The sequence below is a fragment of the Ovis canadensis genome, chromosome 2 (genome assembly GCF_042477335.2).
Source record: "Ovis canadensis isolate MfBH-ARS-UI-01 breed Bighorn chromosome 2, ARS-UI_OviCan_v2, whole genome shotgun sequence".
Classification (NCBI taxonomy): domain Eukaryota; kingdom Metazoa; phylum Chordata; class Mammalia; order Artiodactyla; family Bovidae; genus Ovis; species Ovis canadensis.
Window position 1 is genome coordinate 190,483,964 of NC_091246.1, and position 20,513 is coordinate 190,504,476.

General features: G+C 38.5%; 1 protein-coding gene across 6 annotated transcripts in view; it reads left to right on the forward strand.

Annotated features, from left to right (window-relative positions):
• Positions 1 to 20,513, forward strand: part of PTPN4 (protein tyrosine phosphatase non-receptor type 4) — a 193,551-nt gene that overhangs the window by 34,144 nt on the left and 138,894 nt on the right. The gene's annotated exons all lie outside the window — the stretch shown is intronic.

Genomic DNA, 20,513 nt, shown 5'->3' on the forward strand with positions numbered 1-20,513 from the left:
CCAAAAACATGTTTCTATTAGAAACTTTAAAATGTATAGTATCTGTACTACAAAAGCAGAGACGTTACTTTACCTACCAAGGTTTGTCTAGTCAAAGCTATGGTTTTTCCAGTAGTCATGTATGGATGTGAGAGTTGGACCATAAAGAAAGCTGAGCACCCTAGAATTGATGCTTTTGAACTGTGGTGTTGGAGAAGACTCTTGAGAGTCCCTTGGACTGCAAGGAGATCCAGCCAGTCAATCCTAAAGGAAAATAGTCCTGAATACTCTTTGGAAGGACTGATACTAAAGCTCCAATACTTTTGGCCACCTGATTGGAAGCCCTGACTCCTTAGAAAAGACCCTGATGCTGGGAAGGATTGATGACAGGAGGAGAGGGGAATGATAGAGGATGACATGGTTGATTATGATGGTGATAGAGGATGACACGGTAGATGAGTCAGTTGTATCACCGACTTGATGGACATGAGTTTGAACAAGCTTCAGAAGTTGGTGATGGACAGGACTAGCATGCTGCAGTCCATGGGGTCGCAAAGAGACGAATATGGCTGAGTGACTGGACTGAACTGAATTTGTATTATACATGGATTGATTTCAGTCTATGATGATTTTCTCCTAATTTCTGTTTTTATTTTTACTTTGGTAGAGCTGTTTAGCAGTAGCCTGTGTGACAAGGAAGGGTTCTATAGAACCAGCCTGTTGCAATTATTAGGACCGTGCAAGAAATTATCCCAAAACTTCATGGCGTGTTTATTATCCTCAGGGATTCTGTGAGTCAGGGGTCCAACAGAGATGATTTATACCTGCTGCTGCGTATGTTGGACCTCAGCTGAAAGACTCAAAGGCTGGAGGCTAAAATTGTTTGAAGTCTAGCTCACTCGTATTACAGTTGCCTGAGACCTTAGATGGTCATCTGTATGTGACCTTTCTGTGTCCTGAGCTTCTTCACAGCACAGTGACTGCCTTCTAAAAGTAAGCATCCTTAGAGACAGCACCAGGATGTGGCCATATTACCTTTTCTCATCTGGTCTTGAAAGGCACATAATGTCAGCTCCATCATACTCCATTTGTCAAGACTATCACAAAGTCACACTTGGGATCAAGGAAAGGGGAATAGACTGTCAGTTGATGGAAAGTAGCAAGGTTCTAGAAGATCACATGGGGTCAGACAACTGCTGTAGACTCTTTGGGGAAAGTATAATCTGCCAGCGTGTCCCTCTGGTGGGAGGCTTCCATCTAACACATTCTCTTCACACAACTATACCTGTGTTCGCCTTCATATGTTCTTAAGAATGTTCTCCCACAGTTGTCTCCCTTGCTACTTGAAAGATGGCTGACATATTAGAGGTCAGAGATAAGAGGGAGATTTAATTTTTACTGTCTACCTTTTATATCATTTAAATTGTTTTTCTGGGGTTTATATATTTATTTTATATGTGAACGTTTGTAAAATTGACATATATAGTGATATTTGGAAAAACTGAAAAATACTCAAAATGTATGATCATTTATTTAGCACACATGATTCAATGCACAGTTCTGAGGCACTTCATAGGTAGCAGTACTTAAAGACAAAACAAGACTTATGCGGTGAGGATTTATGTCTGTTTCTTTTTGTTTTTGTCCACATAGCATTATTCCCTCAGCTTCCTTTTTGTTCTCTTTGTTATGTATCTCTGATGTACTCAATAAAGAATAACTGATAATTTTTTATTGAAGTATTGATTAATTTATAAAATTATGTTGTTTCTGGTGTACAGTGTAGTGATTCATTTTTGTTGTTGATTATATTCCATTATAGTTTATTATAAGATACTGGGTATAATTCCCTATGCTATACTGTAAGTCCTTGTGGCTTATCTAGTCTATGTATGGTAGGTTGTTAATTCCATACCGCTAATTTGTCCCTTTCCTTTAGTAACCACATGTTTGTTTTCTGTATCTGTGAGTCTGTTTCTGTTTGCATATATATTCACATGTATTATTTTTCAGATTCCACAGAAGAGTGATACATAGCATTTTTCTTTCTGCTTACTTGATATGATAATACCTAGGTCCATCCAGATTGCTGCAAATGGCAATAATGTAGTCTTTTTTATGGCTGAGTAATATTCCATTACTCAGAGAATGGAGAAGGAAATGGCAACCCATTCCAGTAATCTTGCCTGGAGAATCTCATGGACAGAGGAGCTTGGTGGGCTGCAGTCCATGGGTCGCAAAGAGTTGGGCACGACTGAGCGACTTCACTTTCACTTTAATAGTCCATTATGCATATATACCACATCTTCTTTATTCATTCATCTATTGATGGGCACTTGGCTGAATTCTTTTCTTGGCTGTTATAAATTGTGCTTCTGTGAACATTGGGGCACATGTATCTTCAAATTACTGTTTTTGCTTTTTCCAGATATATACCCAGGAGTAGAATTGTTGGATCATATAGTAATTCTACTTTTAATTTTCTGAGGGACCACTATGCTGTTATCCATAGTGACTGCATCAATTTACATTCCTGCCAACAGTGTGTGAGGTTTCCCTTTTCTCCACATCATCTCCAGTATTTGTTATGATTTTTTGATGATAGTCTTTCTGACAATTCTGAGGTGATACCTCATTGTGGTTTTGATTTGTGTTGCTTTAATAATTAACAGTATTGAGAATGCAGGCAAAATACTCTTTGATGTAAATTATCACAATAATTCCTTAGCTCAGTCACCCAAAGCAAAAGAAATAAAAGCAAAAGTAAATAGGATCTAATTAAACTTGAAAGCTTTTGCACAGCAAAGGAAGCTATTGACAAAATGAAGACAGCTTATGAAGTGGGGAAAAAAAAATATTTACAAATGATATGACTGAAAAGGGGTTAATATCTAAAATATACAAACAGCTCTTATAACTCAATATCATAGAAACAAACATTCTAATCAAAAAAATGGGCAAAAGACTTGAACAAACATTTTCCCAAAGAAGACATACAGATGACTAATAAGCACATGAAAAGACGTTCTGCTGCTGCTGCTAAGTCGCTTCAGTCGTCTGCGACTCCATAGACGGCAGCCCACCAGGCTCCGCTGTCCCTGGGATTCTCCAGGCAAGAACACTAGAGTGGGTTGCCATTTCCTTCTCCAATACATGAAAGTGAAAAGTGAAAGTGAAGTCGCTCAGTTGTGTCCAGCTCTTCGTGACCCCATGAACTGCAGCACACCAGGCCTCCCTGTCTGTCACCAACTCCCGGAGTTTACCCAAACTCATGTCCATTGAGTCAGTGATGCCATCCAACCATCTCATCCTCTGTCATCCCCTTCTCCTCCTGCCTTCAAGCTTTCCCAACATCAGGGTCTTTTTGAGTGAGTCAGCTCTTCCTATAAGGTGGCCAAAATACTGGAGTTTCAGCTTCAACATCAGTCTTTCGAATGAACATCCAGGACCTGTTTCCTTTAGGATGGACTGGTTGGATCTCCTTGCAGTCCAAGGGATTCTCAAGAGTCTTCTCCAACACTACAGTTCAAAAGCATCAGTTCTTTGGCACTCAGCTTTCTTTATAGTCCAACTCTCACATCCATACACGACTACTGGAAAAACCATAGCCTTGACTAGATGGACCTTTGTTGACAAAGTAATGTCTCTGCTTTTCAATATGCTGTCTAGGTTGGTCATAACTTTTCTTCCAGGGAGTAAGCATCTTTTAATTTCATGGCTGCAGTCACCATCTGCAGTGATTTTGGAGCCCCAATAAATAAAGTTAGCCACTATTCCCACTGTTTCCCCATTTATTTGCCATGAAGTGAAGGGACTGGATGCCATGATGTTAGTTTTCTGAATATTGAGCTTTAAACCAACTTTTTCACTCTCCTCTTTCATTTTCATCAAGAGGTTCTTTATTTATTCTTCACTTTCTGCCATAAAGGTGGTGTCATCTGCATATCTGAGGTTATTGATATTTCTCCTGGCAATCTTGATTCCAGCTTGTGCTTCATCCAGCCCAGCATTTCTCATGATGTACTCTGCATATAAGCTAAATAAGCAGGGTGACAATATACAGCGTTGATGTACTCCTTTTCCTATTTGGAACCAGTCTGTTGTTCCATGTCCTAGTGTTTGAAAATTGTCATAGTGTTTGAAAATTCCAACATTGTAGTATGTGATAGATCTTAAATCTTTTCTTTAATTTGAATATTTTGTCTCTAAGCTATAAAATATTAAGCACTAGAGAAATATCAATTAGATTTATAGTTGTGGATAAAGTCATATTTCTTGGTTTATTCTTTGATTGTTTTTTATTTTTATCACGCATGTGTAGTTCTTAGGTCTTGTATCACGTTTGTCATGTATAAGTCTTTACTGATAAAGACATTTGTTTCTTTTTAAAAAATAAATGATAGATACTATTTTTAAAATGTATTTATTTTTATCTGTGTCAGGTCTTAGTTGCGGTACATGGGCTTCTCTGTAGTTGTGGCATGCAGACTTAGTGGTTGTGATGCATGGGTTTGCTCCACGGCATATAGGATCTTAGTTCACCGACCAGGGTGATCAGATATGAGTCCTCTGCATAGAAAGGCAGATTCTTAATCACTGGTCTACCAGGGAAGTCTCAAGACAGTTACTTCTGTTTAGAGATTTTCTTGGCAGTTATACAGTGATGAATTTAAAAGTTTTTATTTTGAAGATTTGCTAGTTCTGTGATTATACACAAGTTGTTCTCCCTTTCTGTATTACAAATTCTTCATTTGTTAAGAAAGAACACATCTTGCATAGGACATTTAGAATTAAATGAGAGTGTTTATGAAGTGTTCTGTATGTGTCTGACTCACAAGATTGATTCTTTATTGCTTGTGATCCAGTCGACCTATTCTCTAGTTCCAGAAGTGTTTTCTTCAAAGAATATTATTATTAAAATTTCACAAAATAGCCATCTCCTAATTGCTTTATACGTATATACACGTATAATTGCTTTATACGTATATATGATATTCTTACCATGTGCTTTGTACACCCAGCTTGTTTCTGGCATATTGATTAAAAACACATGTACAGAGGAACTCCTTGGCAGTCCAGTGGTTAAGATTCCATGCTCTCACTGCTGAGAACCCAGATTTAATCCATGGTCAGGGAACTAGGATCCTGAAAGTCAAGTAGCAGAGCCAAAAACAAACAAAAAGAAGTATACATGAAAATTGTAAAGATGCAAGTTTATTCTTAAAGAGTTGTCAAATGTTACATCTTTGAGAATTAGATATTTTTTATCCTGGCTACTACAGTAAATTGTCATTGTTCATGGACTTCATTTAATGAGTTATTTAGTGCATATTATACATTATGGGGAAAAAGTTTCAGAAAACAGCTGTAGGCCATTAAAATTTTGGTGAATATAATGGGTTTTATTTAGAAAGATTCTGTAACTTAGTGCCCTCTACTTTAGAAATAATGTATAATTTTCTTGTTTATTTATTATAATATGTATAATACATGTTATACAGTGTGGTACACAGATCTTTACAACTCAGTGAATGCTTATCTCCGTATGTATCTGTGGAACTACCATGCAGAGATTAAGATACTGAATACTTCCCTCAGCAAGAAAGATTCTTGTGTTAAGTATTTCTTACTCCATTTTATCTTTGCTAGGATAATTTTTGGTTAACCTTTTAATGTTATGCTTTCAATGATTACCTTAGAAATTGCAAAATTTGTCGACTTATAAAAGCCTACCTTTATTTATACAGTTGACTCTTTAACATAACATGTTTGAAATGTGTGGTTCCACTTGTACATGGATATTTTTAATGAATGCATACTGCAGTACTACACAATCCACATTTGGTTAACACTGGAGATATGGAATCATGGATATGGAGACTGTAAAGTTACACACAGATTCTCTACTATGCAGAGTATCTGTACTCCTAATCCCCAGGTTGTTCAAGGGTCAACTGTATTTATACCATGTTTACTCCAAGTCCAAAAACTTAAAGCAGTTTGAATCTGTTTACTTGTGTCTTTTTTGTTTTTTTGGTATCATTCTTATGTTTACCATTCTCCTCATATATTTTGGGGGCATCCTCCTCATGTTTTTGGGCTTCCCCGTTGGCTTAGACAGTAAAGAATCTGCCTGCAATGCAGGAGACCTGGGTTTGAACCCTGGGTCAGGAAGATCCCCTGAAGAAGGAAATGGCAACCCACTCCAGTATTCTTGCCTGAAGAATTCCATGGACAGAGGAACCTGGTAGGCTATAGTCCATGGGGTTGCAAAGAGAGAGACAGGACTGAGCATAGGATCAAAGTGGTCTACTACCAATTTAACTGGCTGTCAGAATAAAATCCAATACTATTTAGAGGAAGATAACACTCCAGAGCTTCTATACTAGGGTTGAATAGGGGTCAGCAAACCTTTCTCATAAGAAGCCAGCCCTATTAAACTGTCAATATTCTGTTTTCCTTTATATTTACACTATTTGCATCTATTCATTTCTTATATATCTGTGCTTTCATTTAGAATCTTTCCCTTCCTAAAGAACCTCTTTTATTATTTTTTGAAATAGAGTCTATTAATAAGTCTTTCAACTTTTTGTTTGTCTGAAAATGCATTTAGTTACTCCTTATTTTTGGAGGATAGTTTTTCTGGGTATAGAATTCTACATTGATAGGCTTTTTTCTTTGTAGTTTAAAGGTACCATTTCATTGGCTTTCATAGTTTCCCTTGAGAAGTAATATTTTATTCTTGTTGTTTTCAAGCAGGATGAGACATAAGTCCTTTCTCCCTCTGTTGTTTAGTTCTCTCACTTTATTTTTGATTCTAGTCTCTTGTCTATAATGTACATAGATATGGTTTTGTGTTTGTGCATTTGTCTCGCTTGGTATTCACTGAGTTTCTTGAATCCATAGGTTGATATCTTATAAAATTTGAAAATTTCTTATCCTTTACAGATTTAAATATTGCTTCTGGCCCATTTTTCCTTCTCTCCTTCTGGACTCCAGTTGCATCTGTTAGACTGTTTGACTACATCCCACATCTAACATATGTTGTGTTTTGTTGTTTATAATTTATTTCTGTGTTTTGAATAGCTACTAACTTGTTCTTGAATATGCTGATTTCATTTTTTGCTGTGGTTATTCCGCTGTTAAAACCATCCAACCAATTCCTGTTTCGCATACTGTATTCTGCAGACATGATCATTTTTATAGATTATAACTCTCTTTTGAGGTGTTTCATATTTTAATCTATTTTGTCTATTCTGCCTCTACTGTCCATATGTTAATCATAATTATTTTGAAGCCCTTATTGACCAAGACCAACATGTAGATCCCTCATAAGTCTGTATTTTTGTTGACTGCTTTGTCTCTTGAGTATTGGTCGCTTTTCTTGCTTTATGTATATGATTGATATTGTGAGGGTAATGTAGAGTGTGTGTGTGTGTGTGTGTGCACATGTGTGTGTGCGCACATGTGTGTGGACCACTTTGATCCTGTGGAAACTTAGTTTTGATTGTTGGTAAGTAAGACAGATCTGTTTTAACTTTGTTTTCTTTCAGGATTTGAGCGTGGGTTGTCTAGGGTCTCAGCTCAATGCTGGTTTTTCTTCTCTGATGAAGGCTGATCAAGGTTTTTCTTCTCTGATGAAGGCTGAGCTCCATTTCTTTGGAACTGTGCAGCCTCTGAAATCTTCATTTAGCTAACAACCTCCTAACAGCCGTTCTCTCTTAGGCCTCTAGGAGCTTCACCCTATGTGTGTGCAGTCTAGAAGGCAGATGAGAACCTGGAGGGGATTTTTATGTAGATTTCTATAGCTTTTTTTTTTTTTCACTGTTTTCCTCTAATAACCTACCCCCACCCCAATCTAGCTATCTTAGCAGTCCCAAAGTTTTCTTATCCCAGCAAGACAGCCACTTTGCTTAGGCTCTGTTTCTCTATACCATAATTTGGAAAATGCCATTAAGGATAAAGCTGGTGTGAATGTAGGATTTGATTGATCTGGATCTCTTCTATCTAGGATAATAGTGTTGTGTTGGTTGTCATCTAATGCTTATAAATAGTATTCTCTCTGTCTCTCTTTCTATATTTGATCCAGTTTCTGTAGATGGTTTATAGCAGAAGGGTATTCTAACACTAGCTGCTCCATCATGACAAGACCATAATTCTGATTGTTTTGAAATGGGAAGTATATCTCATTACATAATAGTGGATTTTGATTTGAGAACACTTAACATACTGCTATCAAGACAATACAGCAATCAAGATTGCTGGAAGAAATATCAATAACCTCTGATATGCAGATGACACCACCATTATGGCAGAAAGTGAAGAAGAACTAAAGAGCCTCTTGATGAAAGTGAAAGAATAGAGTGAAAATGCTGGCTTAAAACTCAACATTCAGAAAACTAAGATCATGGCATCTGGTCCCATTACTTCATGGTAAATAGACGGTGAAACAGTGGAAACAGTAACATACTTTATTTTTGGGGCTCCAAAATCACTGCAGATGGTGACTGCAGCCATGAAATTAAAAGACACTTACTCCTTGGAAGGAAAACTGTTACCAACCTAGACAGCATATTAAAAAGCAGAGACATTCCTTTGCCAACAAAGGTCCGTCTAGTCAAAGCTATGATTTTTCCAGTAGTCGTGTATGGATGTGAGAGTTGGACTGTAAAGAAAGCTGAGTGCTGAAGCATTGATGCTTTTGAACTGTGATGTTGTAGAAGACTCTTGAGAATCCCTTGGACTGCAAGGAGATCCAACCAATCCATCCTAAAGGAAATCAGTCCTGAATATTCATTGGAAGGACTGATGTTGAAGCTGAAACTCCAATACTTTGGCCACCTCATGCAAAGAATTGACTTACTGGAAAAGACCCTGATGCTGGGGAAGATTGAAGGCAGGAGGAGAAGGGGATGACCGAGGATGAGATGGTTGGATGGCATCACCGACTTAATGGGCATGAGTTTGAGTGAACTCTGGGAGTTGGTGATGGACAGGGAGGCCTGATGTGCTGTGGTTCATGGGGTCACAAAGAGTTGGGCATGGTTGAGCAACTGAACTGAACATACTGCTTTCTCTGTTCCTTGATTCATTGTTCACTTGAGCCAAATAGAAGGACTTGGATCTCAGTGTACAATGGTAAATATATGCATCTTACAAAATCAGGTCATTCTAAGATACATAGATTTGGCAAAGGGTATAAAATGACACTGGGACATTCTGTTGGCCCAGTGGTTAAGAATCTGCTTGCCAGTGCAGGGGACATGGATTTGATTACTGGTCCAGGAAGATCCCATGTGCCATGGAGCAGCTAAGCCCATGCACCACAACTACTAAGCCCAGGCATCTAGAGCCTGTGCTCCAGAACAGGAAAAGCCACCGCAATGAGAAACTTACATACCACAACAAAGAGTAACCCCTGCTCGCCACAAATAGAGAAAGCCTGCACGCAGCAATGAAGAAACAGTGCAGCCAAAAATAAATAGCTAAAATTAATTAATTTTAAGAAATAAAATGGCAGTTGCTTTCCAAAGAATGTGGCCCTGACCAGGTGAGCCAACAGCTTGCTCTTTTAGAATATTTCAACTCACGAATTACTTGCCACATTTAAGGTACACCTTAACCCTAGATGAGCTGGGCTCAGCATCAGAGAAACTCTTTGGCTGATCAATTCTTAATGATTATTTAACAATTTTGTGTTTGTCATTTACATGTCCAGCATCTTTAAGACAATTTATTAATATTTTAACCCATAGTTTGTCTCTTAACTGCCATATTCACAGTATGCATGGAATACAGGGCTGATATGCACTGCTGTATGGCTTGCTTAATGTTCTTTGAGGGAATAGTCATTTAAGTGTTTTTGCCATCATATGGAGTTTTTATATTGTACTGCATGTAAGGACTTTCTGTCTAGGCACTGGTTGCCAAGATTAATTTGATGAAACTCAGTGGTTAGCTGGGAGTCTGCTTTCTTCCTCTTGTTCTATGTGTGTCTCTTTTGAAGTTGAATGGCATGCCCTTCTCAGATGTGACCTGTTCTTTGGAAAAAGATATATGACATAGCTTTGTTTCTCTACTAGAATTAGCAAACAACCTGTCAGTATTCTTTGGAGTGGTGCTGGTGACCACAGAAAGAGATGGAGTTTTTTGTCACATAAGTGAGCTACAGGACTCTTTGAGGCCCCACTGCCTGTGATACCTGTGAGAGTGCCTTCCCTGGGTAATTCTCTGTCTTGAGTCCCTTTTGGACCCAACATTCCCCCAGAGGAAGCCCAGTGTGACCCTTTGCACAGAGGCTGATGCTGGGGCTTGTGGTTGGAGTCTCCTGAATACCATACTATAGAAAGGAAATTCCTTCTCAGGTTTGTACCCATTTAGGAGGTTAGGTAGTTAAGTATTTGTATATTAGAAATTTGCTTTTATATTAGAGGTAGCATCTGTTTAGCCTTATTGGAGTCTTTGCCTTTATTTAACATTATTTTTAATTAAAAAAGACTTAAAATAATTTTGCTTCCAAAAGTTTAAAACAACACTGGACTTGCATTGCATGTACACATGCAGCAAAATTGATCACTTTCAAAAACTTTTACTTATCCTGAAACTCTTTTCTCCTCCTGTTTGGGAATTCAGTATAGTAATATGTCTTCCTCTTAAATATTTTTCCTAGTAGCTGATTTTTTGACTTTTTTTGTTTGTCTTTTGAATTCCACACATAATTTTTTAATGTAACAGTTTGTTTAGTTTTCCCAAAGAAAAGCAACAGCTGTAACATATGAGGAATTAGTAGTACTGTTATGACAGACATTTTTCTGAATGTGCATATACTCCCTTTTGATGCTTCCTTTGATTTGTTTAAACTAAACTTGAGAGTGTATAGTTTTTGCTGTTTCTTTTGCAATTATTTAACTTTTTTTCCCACGATAAGGAAATCTGGAGGAGATAAGGCCCTTAATTACATTGACTAGGTAGGTACTCAAATTTGGTACTCGATTAATTTACAACTTTGGTTTCACTATGTATTCTTTTGATATTACTTTACTTTGAATTACTATGAGGTAACTTTTCTTTTCCTTCATCAAAAATACCTTGGATGGGAACTATGATAGTTCTACAAAAACATACTACATAAATCTGGTCCTGGATTCTAGGTATTGGACTATCACAGACAGATCATTTAAGCATATAGTGATGTCAAAATTAAGATCGTAAGCCCTGTATGAATTGTTACAGGAAGCATTGTGGTATGGTGTATTACAATGAAAAGTGCACAGACCTGGGAATCCCAAAGGCTGGAGTTGTATCCTGTACATACTGAGTACTTGCTCTGTGACATCGTTCCACTAAGTTGATTTTTTATATAATTTCCTTATATTTGAAGTAGAAAGACTGTCTTTAATACTAGGGTTGTCAGGGTTAAATGAATGTGTATCAAGCACGCAATAAAGATTCTAGTAGATGCTCTAGAAATACGACACCATCCTCACCCTTTTCCTTTGTTTTCTCTTCTCTTGTTCTTCCTTAGTTGCTCAGAGTTAGCCAAGGCACAGCTTAGAGGGCACAGTGATCCCCAAACTGCCTGCACTTCCAACAGCAGTTGCAAGCTTGGGAGATTCTTTTTGTTTTTGTTTTTTTAATATCTCTAAGGTTATTCCTCATTTTATCATATTTTAAAAATATTTATATATTTACTTGGCTGTGTCAGGTCTTAGCTGCATACATGGGATTTTTTCACTGCAGTGGCACACAGACTCCAGCTGTTGCATGCAGGCTTAGTTGCTCCGCAGCATGTGGGATCTTAGTTCCCTGACTAGGGATCAAACTCACGTCCCCTGTATTGCAGGGCGGATTCTTAACCACTAGATCACCGGGGAAGTTCTGGGAGATTCTTAAAGTCACCCTGAGTTGCAATAATTTGTTAGATGGACTCAACAGAAATCACTGCAAGCCTTAATACTTGTATGTTATGGTTTACGACAGGGAATGGATACAAATTAAAACCAGTCCAAAGAAACACTGACTGCCGTGGGCAGTCAGAAGGAGTCTGAATGGAGAGGTTCTTCTAGTCCTCCTCTCCCTGTGGAGTCAAGAATGACATTGCCGCTTCCTGGTCACTGCGTGTGGCACTTACCCTCAGAGCACTTCCAGCCAGTGAAGCTGCCCTGAACCGTTGGGTCCAAACTTTTTACTGGGACTCAGTTATGTACTTCTTGTGTGACTTATCCAGTCTCTGTCCTTTCACAGAGGTCAGGCTAATACCCTTAATCTCCATTCCTCTGAAGTCAGAACTGATGTGATGCAGTCCAAAGCCTCCATCATAAATCATGTTGTCCAGTGACCAAAGTCCCCAGGCAGACAAAGACAGCCCTATCAGATAGGTAGGGCATATCGGAGGCCTAGAGATCACCTCTTTGAGTAGCCGAGGACAAAGGCCAGCTCTCTCTTTGGAAAAGGTTGTTTCTTCACTGTACATTAGTGCTGTATTTTTGTAGTGGTTAATTAAATTGTTCAGTATTTAATATTTTGGTTGTTAATTCCTATCTAAATAACAGTATATGTAGCTCAGTTGGTAAAGAATCCATTTGTAGTGCAAGAGACTGCCTGCAACACAGGGGCCTGGGTTTGATCTGTGGGTCAGGAAGATCCCCTGGAGAAGGAAATGGCAACCCACTCCAGTATTATTGCCTTAAAAATCCCATGGACAGAGGGATTTTTATCTAAATAATAGTATATAATGAATACTAAATAGTTTTTTAAAAGCCAAGAAGATAAATCAAATTGTAAAAGAAATAGATTTAAGGACCTAGATCTGATAGATGGAGTGCCTGATGAACTATGGACTGAGGTTCGTGACATTGTACAGGAGACAGGGATCAAGATGATCCCCATGGAAAAGAAATGCAAAAAAAGCAAAATGGCTCTCTGGGGAGGCCTTACATATAGCTGTGAAAAGAAGAGAGGCAAAAAGCAAAGGAGAAAAGGAAAGATATAAGCATCTGAATGCAGAGTTCCAAAGAATAGCAAGAAGAGATAAGAAAGCCTTCTTTAGCGATCAATGCAAAGAAATAGAGGAAAAGAACAGAATGGGAAAGACTAGAGATCTCTTCAAGAAAATTACAGATACCAGGGGAACATTTCATGCAAAGATGGGCTCAATAAAGGACAGAAATGGTCTGGACCTAACAGAAGCAGAAGATATTAAGAAGTGGTGGCAAGAATACACGGAAGAACTGTACAAAAATGATCTTCCTGACCCAGATAATCATGATGATGTGATCACTAATCTAGAGCCAGACATCATGGAATGTGAAGTCAAGTGGCCTTAGAAAGCATCACTACGAACAAAACTAGTGGAGGTGATGGAATTCCAGTTGAGCTGTTTCAAATCCTGAAAGATGATGCTGTGAAAGTGCTGCACTCAATATGCCAGCAAATTTGGAAAACTCAGCAGTGGCCACAGGACTGGAAAAGGTCCGTTTTCATTCTGATTCCAAAGAAAGGCAATGCGAAAGAATGCTCAAAATACCGCACAATTGCACTCATCTCACATACTAGTAAAGTAATGCTCAAAATTCTCCAAGCCAGGCTTCAGCAATATGTGAACCGTGAACTTCCTGATGTTCAATCTGGTTTTAGAAAAGGCAGAGGAACCAGAGATCAAATTGCCAACATCTGCTGGATCATGGAAAAAGCAAGAGAGTTCCAGAAACACATCTATTTCTGCTTTCTTGACTATGCCAAAGCCTTTGGCTGTGTGGGTCACAATAAACTGTGGAAAATTCTGAAAGAGATGGGAATACCAGACCACCTAGCCTGCCTCTTGAGAAACCTGTATGCAGGTCAGGAAGCAACAGTTAGAACTGGACATGGAACAACAGACTGGTTCCAAGTAGGAAAAGGAGTATGTCAAGGCTGCATATTGTCACCCAGGTTATTTAACTTCTATGCAGAGTACATCATGAGAAACGCTGGACTGGAAGAAACACAAGCTGGAATCAAGATTGCCGGGAGAAATATCAATAAGCCCAGATATGCAGATGACACCACCCTTATGGCAGAAAGTGAAAAGGAACTAAAAAGCCTCTTGATGAAAGTGAAAGAAGAGAGTGAAAAAGTTGGCTTAAAACTCAACATTCAGAAAATGAAGATCATGGCATCTGGTCCCATCACTTCATGGGAAATAGATGGGGAAACAGTGTCAGACTTTATTTTTTTGGGCTCCAAAATCACTGCAGATAGTGACTGCAGCCATGAAATTAAAAGACACTTACTCCTTGGAAGAAAAGTTATGACCAACCTAGATAGCATATTCAAAAACAGAGACATTGGTTTACCGACTAAGGTCCATCTAGTCAAGGCTATGGTTTTTCCAGTGGTCATGTATGGATGCGAGAGTTGGACTGTAAAGAAGGTTGAGCGCCGAAGAATTTATACTTTTGAATTGTAGTGTTGGAGAAGACTCTTGAGAGTCCCTTGGACTGCAAGGAGATCCAACCAGTCCATTCTGAAGGAGATCAACCGTGGGATTTCTTTGGAAGGAATGATGCTAAAGCTGAAGCTCCAGTAGTTTGGCCACCTCATGGGAAGAGTTGACTCATTGGAAAAGACTCTGATGCTGGGAGGGATTGGGGGCAGGAGGAGAAGGGGATGACCGAGGATGAGATGGCTGGATGGCATCATGGACTCGATGGACTTGAGTCTGAGTGAACTCCGGGGGTTGGTGATGGACAGGGATGCCTGGCGTGCTGTGATTCATGGGGTCGCAAAGAGTCGGACACGACTGAGCAACTGAACTGAACTGAATGGAACGTGCCCTCCCTTTTCTTTTAGTGCTAGGTTCCAAACAGGTTTGGAGATTTCCTTCACGCATTTGGTACTAGTTTTCTATGCTGGTTTATATTTTCTGTTTGGGACATTAGCTATTGACTACCTATTACATGGGTTGAGAATTTCATATTCTTAGTACATTTTACATCCTCACTCCTCCTCCTAAAATTCTTAGGTCATAATTTTTAGTTAAATCTTCTTTGTCAGAATTGCATTTGGCTCTACTAAAAGAAACTGGAAATAGCAGTTAATAAATGAGTTAAGTTCATTTTCTTCTCACATAGAATTCTAGAGACTGACAGTCCAAGGAATGGGATAGCAATTTCACAGTTATCAGGGAACCAGGCTCCCTGTTTTTCCTTCAGTTTGCTGAGAGCATTGCTGTACATAAGATCGCTTCATTATCCAAGATAGCTATTAGACCTCTAGCAATAATGTCAGTTTTCAGGCAGGTTGGAGAAGGCAATGGCAACCCACTCCAGTACTCTTGCCTGGAAAATGCCATGGACAGAGTAGCCTGGTAGGCTGCAGTCCATGGGGTCGGTAAGAGTCAGATACGACTGAGTGTCTTCACTTTCACTTTCATGCATTGGAGAAGGAAATTGCAACCCACTCCAGTGTTCTTTCCTGGAGAATCCCAGGGACGAAGGAGCCTCGTGGGCTGCCGTCCATGGGGTTGCACAGAGTCAGACAAGACTGAAGCAACTTAGCAACAGCAGCAGCACGGAAGGAAGGGAGGGGTGTTGGAGGGTGGAGAGGGGAAGGATGGAGAATCAAAAAGGGCATATGTGCCAGTTTCTCTCCCAGTCTTAAGAAACTTTGCTTAAAAGTTATACCCTGTAGCTTCTAGTTATACTTTATTGACCTAAATTTAGTCACAGGCCCTCGTTTAGTCGGCACACTGGGTATTTTATGTTCCTGTTGCTATCTCAAACAATATTGAAATTTTGTTTAAAAGAAATAATAGAAAATGGATATGACAGAAGCAGTTAGTGCTTTCTCCCTTAATTGACTTCACTGATTACCTTTTTGTGACTATGCAAGTTAATTCACTGCTAAGCCATGTAGTGTAGTATGGTTATACAGTATTTTGTTCTTCTAGAATTTATTCATTGCATCTTTTTAAAAAGTATGGTTAGTTTTCTTTCTTCAGTTTTTTTCCTTTTCCAGTTTATTTAAAGAGTTAGCTAGTCCTACCTCTGTTACAAGTCCTATCTTTGTTACAAAGTAGCAGTCATCTGCCCCTGTCCTTATAGTGTGCTTGCTTGAGTGTGTGCTAAGTTGCTTTAGTTGTGTCCAACTCTTTGTGACCCTGTGGATGGTAGCCTGCCAGGCTCCTTTGTCCATGGGATTCTCTAGGTCAGAATACTGGAGTGGGTTGCCATGCCCTCCTCCAGGGGATCTTCCTGACTCAGGGACTGATCCCGAATCTCTTACGTCTCCTGCATTGGCAGATGGATTCTTTACCACTAGTGCCACCTCTGAAACAACCAGCTTCATTCTTTTCAGTAGATTCCTTTGATATTTGCTTCAGTTCAGTTCAGTTCAGTTGCTCAGTTGTGTTGGAGTCTCTGTGAGCCCATGAATCGCAGCGTATATATCTCTAAATACCATGTTTGTGTTGCTAATACTTAATTTTTCAGTTTTAGGCATTATATATTGATTCCCCATTTTAAAAGATGAGAATTTGATTCTTCTAACCCTTCTCATTTTATCAATATAATTGACTTTTATAATGTGTTTGTTAGTATTCAGTGGGTAGTATGAAAATGCTGTTCATAGCTGAGCCACATAGCACATTATCCTTTTCTTTTGTACTGAGCTTCTTGGTTTTCACAGTTGGTACTTTACTCTTCTCTTCCTCTCTCCTTCCCTCCTTCCTTCTTTCTTACCTTACTGTCTTTTCCTTTCTCTCTCTCTCCTCTTAAATTCCTGTATATATTATTAATTACCCCAGACTCTCTAATAGTTGTCTGAATCTTCTCTTAATATGTTCTTTGTGTCAGATATTCCATCAAATTCACCTTCTTGGAGAAAACTAAGACCCTTCTGTTATGCCCCTTTTTGGCTTGGTTGCACTATACACTTGGTGTGTAACTAGAGTCACCCATTGTTATCATCTTGTTTTGAAGGTTCATGTAGATTATTCACAAAATCCACTGGTTCCCATTATGACACTCCTCCCTATCCTCCACTATGCCCAGTGTCCCTAGGTTTGCAGCCACTTGTGTTTATCTTGGAATGTCTTGGAAATTGTATAGTCACTTAGCTTTAGCAAATGGAATTGGAAATTGAGGGATGTTACAGTTCCCGACAAATTTTTTTTTTACCACTTTTCTTCCAGATTTTAGCCTCATGCTTTCTTCTCGCCTTTTCTGATACGCATGCCTTCAGTTTCCAAGCTTTTGCATGCCTTTGACTTCCTTTTTGTTGGATCCTTCTCTCTCTGGTATTTGGTGTTTAGCTCTACCATCTCTTCCTTATGCTTTCATTTTAAAAAACGTGTTCATATTTCTTTAACTGATGTCTTCTCTCTGCTGTGTCTTTGTGGTTTTTATGTTTTTAATGTCTATCCTCCTTTTTTTTTTTTAACTTTTTAAAATTTATTCTTGGCTGCACTGTGTCTTTGTTGCTGCTTGCTGGCTTTCTCTAGTTGAGAAAAAGCCCATGTCTGTCTTGTTTTTTCTCTTCAATATAATGAGTTTTTCAGGAAGGAGCAAAGGTAAACACGTGTTCAGTTATCACATTTATACTAAGCAGAAACATTTTTAGAACAGTCTTAGATTGGACTTTTTTGGAATAGTCTTAGATTCACAGCAACATTGGGCAGAAAGTACAGGGATTTCCCATATACCCCTGCTCTCAAACATGCGTGGCCTCCCCCATTTTCAGTCTCCCCACCAGAGTGGTATACATGATGATATACACATTATTACTGTAAGTCCATAGTTTGCCTTAGGGTTGACTCTTGATACTGTGTGTTCTGTGGGTTTAAGCATATATAAATGACATATATTCACCATTTAAAGTATCACACAGAGTAATTTCACTGCCCCCAAAATCTTCTGTGCTCTGTTTGTTCAGCCCATTTCCTCCTATAAGCCCTGTAACCACTGAGCTTTTTACCCTCTTCATAGTTTTGCATTTTCCAGAATGTCATACACTTGAAATTATACAGTATGTTGCCTTTTCAGATAGACTTCTTTCACATAATAATATGTACTTAAAGTTTTTTTCATCTTTTCATGGCTTGATAGCTCATTTCTTTTTAGTGCTCGGTTATTATTGTTGATTGTTCATTCTGTTGTTTGAATATATCAATACCTCAGTTTATCACTTCACCTACTAAAGGGGATCTTGTTGCTTCCAAGTTGTGGCAACTGTGAATAAACCTGTTGTAATCATTGTGTGTGAGTTTTTGTGTAGACATACATTTCTGTTCTCTTTGGGCAGGTACCAAGGAGCATGATTCTGGATCTTACGGTGAGAGTCTTTGTTTTTGTAAGAAACTGCCAAAGTGTCTTCCAAAGTGGCTGTTCCATTTTGCATTCCCATAAGCCTTGAAAGAGAATTTCAGTTGCTCCCCATCCAGCATTTGGTGTTCTCAGTGTTACGGATTTTGTCAGTTTTATTGATATGTTGTGGTATTTTACTGTTTTAACTTGCATCTGCCTAATGCCATATGATGTACAGCATCTTTTTCTATGTGTATTTGCTGTCTGTATATCTTTTATATATTTATTTTTGAGTGTTCTGTATCTTAGTTGTTGCACAAGGGCTTTCTAGTTCAGGTGAGTGGGGGCTACTCTCTAGCTGCGTTGTGTGGCCTTCTCATTGTGGTAGTTTTTCTTGTTGGGGAGCATGGGCTCAGTAGTTGTGGTGTATGGGCTTAGTTGCCCTGCCGCATGTGGAATCTTCACAGACCACAGTATAAGCATACATTATTGATTTAAGATATTTTTTGTTTTTTAATGTAAGCATCTCAAAGCACAGATTCAGCTGTATCCTACAGTGTGATAGGTCATTTTTCTTCATATTCAGTTCAGTTCAAAATAGTTACTAATTTCCCATAAGACTTTCTCTTTGCTCTGTGGGTTGTTTACATGTATATTAGTTTTCAGATATTTGAAGATTTTTCAAATATCTTTCTCTTACTAATTTCTATTTTAATTCTTTTATGGCTACTAAACATACTTCATATGACTTTAGTTCTCTTAAATTTGATAATGTTTGCTTTTATAAGGTTTAAATTTGGTAAGGTTTATGGCATATTTTGGTGAATGTTACATGTACACTTGAAAGTGTATTCTTCTCTTTTTGTGTGGAGAGTTCCAGGACTGGGCTAGCACTGAGGCAGTGGACAGCCTCCCCCCCACCCCACCGCCCAACGCACTCCAGTTGATAGAGCTCCTTTTCTGGTCTTACTAGAAAATGGCATTTCCCTTGTCTCTCTTGCTACCCATGCCTGCTGTGCTGTTCTTCAGTGTAACCCACCTTGGAGTCACAGTAGAGGGACAGAAAGTTAAAAAAAAGATAACAGAAAACTCATCATACTTTAGTCCATAATTTTTTTTCTCTATAATACATGGCTTTCAATAATTTGCTGCTTAGATTTCTCAAAGAACTGCTTTCTGTAATTTTATCTGTAGTCTTAGCGGTAATCAGCAGGAAAAGCAGCCTCTGGTATGCTTATGTCATATTAGTCTACCCCAAGATTTAAAGATAAATCTTTTTTTAGCTACAGTATACTAAAGTAAGTTTACCTTTGGCAGTTGCTCACAACCCTTCCTGTAGTATTTTGGATATGTTTCTGCAGAAACAGGTTTTTTTTAATGTATCCTAGTTAGTGGTGCATTGGATAATTGTACTGGAATCTGTCTCTCAGTTGTACCTTTGTATTCATATCTGTCCAGTGATCTTTCATATAGATGGCTGTGCTATTTCCTCAGAGCTTTCATATCTGTATTTGGTTCTTTATTTCAATATTAATGTGGTACAGCAATTTTTTCTTTTTTACAAATAGAGACTTCAAACCCAGGGGTTTTGTGCCTTTCTCATAAATACATGCCGTTAAATGACAGAACTGAGGCTAGAATCCTGGACTTTGTTCACACTAGTGTTTTATTTTTCATACTATCTGCTATCAATTGAACAGTTTTCTATTGCTTCTTTATATATTTAAATTTGTGATCAGTGACACAAATTTGAAACGTATTACCAATGTGGTCTGGAAGAAGAACAAGCTGGAATCAAGATTGCTGGGAGACATATCAGTAACCTTAGATATGCAGATGATACCACCCTTATGGCAGAAAGTGAAGAGGAACTAAAAAGCCTCTTGATGAAAGTGAAAGTGGAGAGTGAAAAAGTTGACTTAAAGCTCAACATTCAGAAAACGAAGATCATGGCATCTGGTCCCATCACTTCATGGGAAATAGATGGGGAAACAGTGGAAACAGTGTCAGACTTTGTTTTTGGGGGCTCCAAAATCACTACAGATGGTGACTGCAGCCATGAAATTAAAAGACGCTTACTCCTTGGAAGAAAAGTTATGACCAACCTAGATAGCATGTTGAAAAACAGAGACATTACTTTGCCAACAAAGGTCCGTCTAGTCAAGGCTATGGTTTTTCCAGTGGTCATATATGGATGTGAGAGTTGGACTGTGAAGAAAGCTGAATGCCTAAGAATTGATGCTTTTGAACTGT